Raw genomic sequence first — 8,224 nt, forward strand, 5'->3', positions numbered from 1 at the left:
AGAGAGACAGAGTGACAGAAAGTGAGAAATCATCCCCCCGGGGGATGGCCACACTGAAATCCCTTCTCCTCCATTCTCCTCTCAGGATCTTGGGCATGCATGCACATGCGCCCTGTGTAAGTTTAAACCACTGGGTCCGGGACTTAAACCGTGGTCAACTACATGGGAGTCCAGTGACATAGCCATTATGCCAACAGCTGGCCCCAGTGTTTGTTGTTTTTGTTTTGTTTTGTTTTGTTTTACCAAAATAACTTACTCAGGGTTTCTTAAAAAACTCACATTATATTGTTTAGTCTTCTTTATTAATGCTTTTAACCATGACCCCCAACAACACAAGTATTATAGCAGTAAATAAATTGATAACAAAGATGTCATTTTTAAATGTTTTCTACCAAATATCTGTGTGGTAGTTCTTAATAAGAAACGGTGAGGATGAACCCTAATCAGGATAATAGAGAAGATGCTTATATTTTATTAACTTTTATAAGTTGACTTAATGAAAGAAAAAAAGAAACAAGCAATATCATTTCTTACCAATACTTTTTGTGTTAGAGAGCAAACCATTGATGTGTCCTGAACATCAATGCTGAGAGACCATAGGTTTGCACAAAAGGTCCCAGACAGCCTCAGAGGAACAAAGGAACTGGCCTGTGTACATGCTGATGCTGGGGAACCGGGAGAGGTGGGAAGCCCAGTCAGTCATCCAGGGCTGTGTGCTTGGTCTGAATAGAGAGCTCTGTTGCTGAAAGCTTGAGTCTCTTTGTCCCTCAGAGGCATCCTTTTACCTCCAAACCTCATGACAGAAAGGAGAAAGTGCTGGGAGGCCTCTTTTCAGAACTGGTCTTTCAGTGTAGCTGTGCAGATTTAAAAATCATTCTTTGATTTTTCAATTTACTCTCCTTTAAGGCTGATAATGCTTGAGGGTTGTGCTGAGCAGAGATTAGAGTCAGGTAATGGAAAAGACAGAAGCAGCGACACTTGTTTTCTGCTACGGTCAATATGAAAAATTATCCTACTTTGATGAATAGAAACCTGATGTTCTGAGAATAGAAATATGACAAAATGTAAATTAAATGGCTCTTTTATATTCAAAGGAAAATTCAAGTTATGTTTAGAATTGGGCTCTCTCCAGATGCAACTGAATGACAAGCTATGTGTATCCCGGAAAAAAAAAAAAAATTCTATAGACAGAAAAAAAAGGAAAGAGGCCTATATCTTTATTTCTTCTTTTATGCTGTATGGCAGAACTTTAGGAGGTGAGTAATTTTTATGTACCAGAACTGCTAAATTAGCATTTCCCAGATTGTGATTGTAGGAACTCCTATTTTCTGAAAATATTACAAGGAGCTTCTAGCAAAAAAAGAAAAAAAATTCGATTTTTAATGTTAATAACATATATATTTTTAATATCTTATTTTTAATATATGTGTAATTTATTACTAATTTCAGGCCTTTTGTCTCATAAATAGCTCTCTGGAATTACATGAGAGCTTGAGGGACAGCCTGCTGCCTTGAGGCCCAATACCTTTAATAGATAATCTCATAAGGTGACAGACCTGTATGTAATGAGTGCTATTTGTGGAGACTTCAAAAAGTTCATAGAAAAACAGAATTAAAGTACAAGTTTACTTTGGCATACAAAAAAAATTGAAATTGGTGTATAGATTTTTCATGTTATGTATTTTCCTTTTTACATTTTTAAATTTTTTAAATTTAAAAAATTCAAAACCCCTAACAGGGTTTTGAACCCACGATCCACCCCCAGCTTCTGCCAAACTGGAGTACCACTTCAAGAGTGCCAGGTGTAGTGTATTGGTAACCTTCCCATGTGTGTCAGCCTCAAAGAATAAGCATTCTGCCATGGAGTCAAGATCTTCCCACTCAAAATGTGAATTTTTTTTTTTTTGAGAGGCTTTTTTTGCTACAGGGCACATGCGCTCCCCAAAAAGAGAGAGACAGAGAGACAGAAAGCGAGAAATTGCCCCCCCCCCCGGGGGGCTGAAATTGCCCCCCCCCCAGGGGGACTGGCCATGCTGCAATCCTTTCTCCTCCATTCTCCTTGGGATCTAGGGCATGCACACACATGTGTCTGGCGTGAGTTTAAGCCACCGGGTCCAGGACTCGAACCACCGTCAACTACATGGGAGTTCAGTGACATAGCCATTACACTAACTGCTGGTCCCTCAAAATGTGAATTTTTCATAAACTCTTTCAAGCCCTTTTATATGCTAGACCTGACTGAAGTTCTTTGCATGTGTTAATTACACTAATCCTCACAACACTTTGGTAGGTGATATAACTATGTCCATTTTACCTAAAATGAAGCAGTTCACCCCTTGGTGAGAGGACAGAAATTTATAAGCCACCAGGTCCAGGACTCAAACCACAGTCCGCCATGTGAGAGTCCAGAGTTCTTAACCACCACGCTATCTGCCAGCTCCAACTGGATCAAAATAAAGAGAACAGAAATTTACTCACACAAACATAGTCATCTGATTCTTAACAAAGGTGCAAATTTGGCTTAAACCCCCATCTGCAGAAATTGATCATTGAGCCATAAATTAGTAATCTAAAATAAACATACAAAGTTATATTTGTGATGTTGAATTCAGCAAAGACTTTCTAGTCATGTCAGCAAAGCAAGACCCAAAAAAGGAAAAGATAATTCGAACCTTATCAAGCTTAAAACTTTTGCATTGTGACACTGTTATGAGAATAGAAAGACTAGTGAAGACTAGGAAAAAAAAAAAATATATATATGCTAAGGACTTGGATCCAGAGTACATAAGTAATTGTAAAATAAGCAAAAAGAAGATTCAAATGAAGAAATAATGAAGAAATGAAAAGATCTTTTGACAAGGAGGATATATTTTATGGTTGAAAAATAAATATATAAAAGATGTTCAATATCATTAATCATTGAGGGAAATACAAATTGAAAACACAAAGAGATACCACTATATACTCTGCTAAAAGTAAAATAAAATTGATGATAGCAAGTCCTGATAAGGAGGTGTAGTAACTAAAACTTCCCACATATTCCGTAGGAAGGTGTTTAGAGGACAGTTTGGCAGTTTATTTATTTATTTACTTTTTTTTTTTTTTTTAGGTTTTTGCCATAGGGCTTGTTGGGGATAATTTTTTACTTCCCCTTTCTCCAGGGAATGCGTGTACCCTATGGCAAAACCTAAGATAAAAAAAGAGAAAGAAGAAAAAGAAACAGTAGAATTGTCTTATCATTTCCTATTCTGTTAAGGATTTTGATAAATACCAATGGAGAATTATTTTTTAAATCAGTTTGTAAGTCTTCCTTGAAATTGTAGGAAGCAGTAGTTTTCTTAAGGAGGTAAAAATCACTATGTAAGTTAAGTGATGAATAATTATTTCCTAGGTCAATGGTCCTAAAACTTTGGTGAGAATCAAAATCATGTGGAAAACCTATTAAAATGCAAGTAGTGAGCCAGGTGATGGCGTGGCTGTCAAAGTGGCTGGATCCCACATGGGCAAAGTTGGAGTCCAGGAACTGACAGTTTGAAGTACATGCTGGGCAAATGGTCACATGTGCCCGAAGTCCTGAAAGGTGAAATGGAGATGGGATTGCAATGTGGTCATCTCCTATGACGGGCTCTTTCTCTCTTCCTTCCTTTCTCTCTCTCTTTCTATTGAGGACACACTCTCTAGCAAAAAGTGGAAAATAAATGCAAATAACTTGGACTCACATTGAAATTTTTAATTCAGTAGATCTGGATTGGAATCTGGGAATCTGAACCCCGATAAGTTACCAGATGATATAGGGCCTTTGTCCTGAGGACCCAAGTTTAAGAACCACTGAACAGGGTGTGGTGGCACCCACCCAATGGCAAGAACCACTGAACTAATTTATACCAGAAATATTGACAAATCATGTTTACCAGTCCTCTTGCCTGAGTATATATATTATTAACCATTTATTTTACAAAAATGATATATAGCTACAATGTTCTTAGAAATATTTTATACTTTTTATTTTCCCATAGAGATGATTTTTTTCTCTTATATTACTTGCAAAAGAAAATTGAAATTACTAAATACTGAAGTGTCTAAAACCAATTCAAATGTGTTTAAATTTTAATGAATTAAAAAATTACCAGCAATTTATATCATCTCTTAACTTATAGCTTTTGGGTTCACCATATTTTGGCAAAAACAATATTTTGGTTGGGAATGTCATTGGGCTGGCAAGTGGTGTGGTGGTTAGAGGTGCTGGACTCCCATGTGGCCGGTCCAGATCTGGTAGCTTGTTTTCTCATTTTCTCTCTCTCTCTCCTCTTTGGTCAAATGGAAATATATAAATAAATACAGTTAAATAAAATAATTCTTAAAAAATAAAAAAGAATGTCATCTCTGCCTAAAAGCTAGTAAAGTCTACTAATTGATTTTAAACTCAGGGATGTCTTTTGAGACTTACCTACAGAACTGCAAGATAATAAATTTGTGTTTTAAATCACTAAATTTATGATAATTTGTTGCAATGACAATAGAAACCTATTATGTTTCTAATTCCTTCTCCAATGAAACAAACCAGATATCCTTGGAGAAATAGCTACCTCTGATTGGGGCAGAGAATATGCAAGATTAGCTAGGAGTATTGTGTCCTGTTGGAAAGGAAGAAGGTGATTTAAAAAGAAAAAGGAAACAGACAAATAAAAATAAAATTGCACAATGGCACAATGTGAAGGAACATTGGAGTCAAATGAAAGAGCTCCCAAAGCCAAAGTTGGAATAATTTAAGCAACAAAATAAAGCAGTATTGGATTATAATTCAGAGTAAAAATTAATATCTGTGAGTCCACACTGGGTAAAATAAATCATTGAATAATTAAAAAAACAAAATTTGCACATGTGAAAAGGGATCAGAATTTTGAAAATGGGAGATTTTCCTGGATTCTCTTGGTGTGCCCAGTCTAATCACATGAATCCTATTTCTTGATTGTTGTTGTCTATGTTATCTATAAATACAAGAAGCATGTTAAATTCTCTCATCATGAGAATAATTTTTATACATATTATGTGGTACTGTCAATTTTTTGCTTTATATGTGGAATTACTTAGACACACACATTTAGAATTTTTTTTTTTTTGAAGAGGTTTTTGCTATAGGGCGCGTGCGCTCGCCAGAGACAGAGAGACAGAAAGCGAGAAATCACTCCCCAGGGGGGATGGCCACACCGCAATCCCTTCTCCTCCATTCTCCCCTCGGGATCTTGGGCACGCACGCACACGTGCCTGGCATGAGTTTTAAGCCACCAGGTCCAGGACGCGAACCACGGTCGATTACATGGGAGTCCAGTGACATAGTCATTACGCTAACTGCTGGTCCTCACATTAAGAATTTTAAGTCTTCTTGGCAACTTGTCATTGTTAGCAATATATAATGATTTGAATCCCTACTAATGCTTTTTAGGCTGAAAATCTATTTCATAAGTTATTAACATAATTTAAAAATATTTATCATTATTTTTATTATTTTAATATGACCAGAGAGAGAGAAAGTGAGAAAGGAAACCTCCAGGTCTGGAACTCAAACTAGTTGGCCATGTGGGAGTCCTGTGCACTTAACCACCATGTCACCTGCTGTCCTCATCATAATTTTACTAGTATTCTTTTCTTTGCATTTATCTGTCCTATCATTTACTTTCAACTTTCTGACTTCTCTTGGTTTTGTTGACTGTTTTATAAATTACATATCTTTTATCTTTTTAAAGGATTATAATAAATACTTTTTAAAAGAGGCTTTGCCTTAGGACACATGTGCTTGCTGGAGAGAGAAAGAGACAATGAGAGAGAAAGTGAGCAATCACCTTCATGAGGAATGGTCAAGCACAATCCCTTCTCCTCCATTCTCCTTCCAGGATCTTGGGCATGCACGCACACATATCCAGCGTGAGTTTCAAGGGTCTGGGACTCAAACTGCTATTGGCCATGTAGGGGTCCAGCGACTTAACCACTAAACACCATATGCTGGCCCCATAAACAATATCTTTTAATTGGCCTGTTTATTCTCTTGTGCATAAAGGGACATGAGTTAGTGCTTCTTCTGATTACAGTAAGTGGTAAATTTATTAGCTAGGCTACAGTGATTGCTCATGAAAATATTATTGAAATAATTAATATACTATAAATAGGCAGATTTTAAATAAAATTTAATGAGCTCTTAAAGTTGTGTAAACCTATGAAACTAACAACTCAATCAAAACAAACAGCACCTACACGATCCCTATTGTAGAATGTTTATTTTTGCCCCTTTCTAGGCAGTCCTCCTGCCCCCAGGGAACCCCAGTTCTGATGTCCATCACAGTGTTAGCTCAACTATTACTGGTTTTTAAAATTTTATGTAAATAAAACTACAGAGTAAATAAACATATGTATAATAAATATATGTATTTTGCTTTGTACTCTGCTCCTCGGTTTCATTCAAATTTTTGGATTACTATTATGTTCATTTTTTATTGCTGAATTGTGTAAATATACCACAATTTATATATTTATTCATTTGCCACTTTAAAGACATTTGTGTTATACCCAGTTTTTGACTATTGTGTATAAACTGCTGCTAATATATATATTTTAAAGACCTCAGGAATGTACATCTAATTGATACTACATTGCATTAATCAATAGCTGCACTTTTTGCAAACTGTGGCTATGACAGTCCTGAACAAGAAGGGTTTCCTGTTTAAGCTTCAGTAGCTTTTCTGACTATGGATCATCGTTCCTCCTGTGGCAGATTTTTACAGTTGCTTCTAGTGTATTTGGGACGACTGTCTCAAAGTAACCTGCAGCTTTCCTGACAACACCTCACTTTCTCTCCTGCTAAGAACTGTAGCTCTTTTCTGTTGTTTTTAGAACTTCCTGTTACTATATCCACCACTTCCACCACCCAATCCATAACCACCACAAGGACTGCCAGACCTTCTTCCATCAAAATGGCCCCCTTTCATTGGTCCATAATTTGATTGCTGTTGTCCACTATAATTTCCAAAATCACTATAGTTTCCACCACCACTGTAGTTACCACCGCCAAAATTTCCTCCTTCATTGTAACTATCATATCCCCCCCACCACCATATCCACCAGATCCACCACCTTGGTTTCCATATCCTGGTCCACCACCACCATAGCCACCTCTACTGCTATAACCAGGACCACCACCATAGTTGCCACCATCATCTCCAAATCCATTACATCCACCATCAGATCCTCCATAACTACCTCTGCTGCCACCACCTCTACACCATAGCCTCCTCTTCCACCAAAGTTTCCACCACGACCAAAGTTTACCTCCATCACCTCCAAAGTTTCCTCCATGACCCATAAAGTTGCCAGATCTACCTCCATGACCTCTTTGTGATCCAGCAGATTGCATCTCTTGTTTAGAAAGGGCCTTTTTCACATCACAGTTATGCCCATTAATAGTGTGGTATTTCTGAACAACGATTTTGTCAACTGTATCATGATCATCAAAAGTTACAAAAGCAAATCCTCTCTTTTTCCCACTCTGTCGATCTTTCGTAACTTCTATGGTTTCAATCTTGCCAAACTTTTCAAAGTAGTCTCTCAAATTATATTCTTCTATATCTTCTTTAATACCACCAACAAAAATTTTCTTCACTGTTAGACAGGCACCAGGCTTTACAGAATCTTCTTTAGAAACAGCTCTCCTTGGTTCCACTACACATCCATCAACTTTGTGTGACCGAGCAAACATTGCTGCATCCACCTCTTCAACACACAAGTAAGTCATGAAACCGAAGCCCCTGGAAGTTTTGTTTGGGGGTCTCTCAATACCACACAATCTGTGAGTGTGCCCCCATTTCTCAAAATGTTCTCTTAAACTACCATCTGTAGTTTCAAAGCTCAGACCACCAATGAACAGTTTTCTCAACTGCTCGGGTTCCTTTGGATCATGACCCTCTTCCCCCCAGAGGTGGTAGCGACGGCTGGAGTCTGGCTGGGGGTGACTGGGCAGTGGTTTTACCTCCATTTTGAGACCAGACTTGCCTCTTCTAACTCCAACATTTTTTTTTGTTTGTTTTTACAAAAATATGGCTTGTTTTTATTTTGATGAGCTAAACAAATATTTAATCTTATAAGACACTGGCAAGTTGTTTTTCAAATGATTATTTAAAAATATCACTAGCAGTAAATGAAAATTTCTGCTCCCCTTATCCTCACAAGTATTTGG

The 8,224-nt window shown here is 37.3% G+C and overlaps 1 pseudogene; it reads right to left on the reverse strand.

The window, feature by feature from the left end:
* Window positions 1–6,881: 6,881 nt before the first annotated feature.
* On the reverse strand, window positions 6,882–8,023 carry LOC102480401 (heterogeneous nuclear ribonucleoprotein A3 pseudogene; annotated as a pseudogene).
* Between the last annotated feature and the right edge of the window lie 201 nt (window positions 8,024–8,224).

The sequence above is a fragment of the Tupaia chinensis genome, unplaced genomic scaffold (genome assembly GCF_000334495.1).
Source record: "Tupaia chinensis unplaced genomic scaffold, TupChi_1.0 Scaffold000298_1, whole genome shotgun sequence".
Lineage (NCBI taxonomy): Eukaryota > Metazoa > Chordata > Mammalia > Scandentia > Tupaiidae > Tupaia > Tupaia belangeri.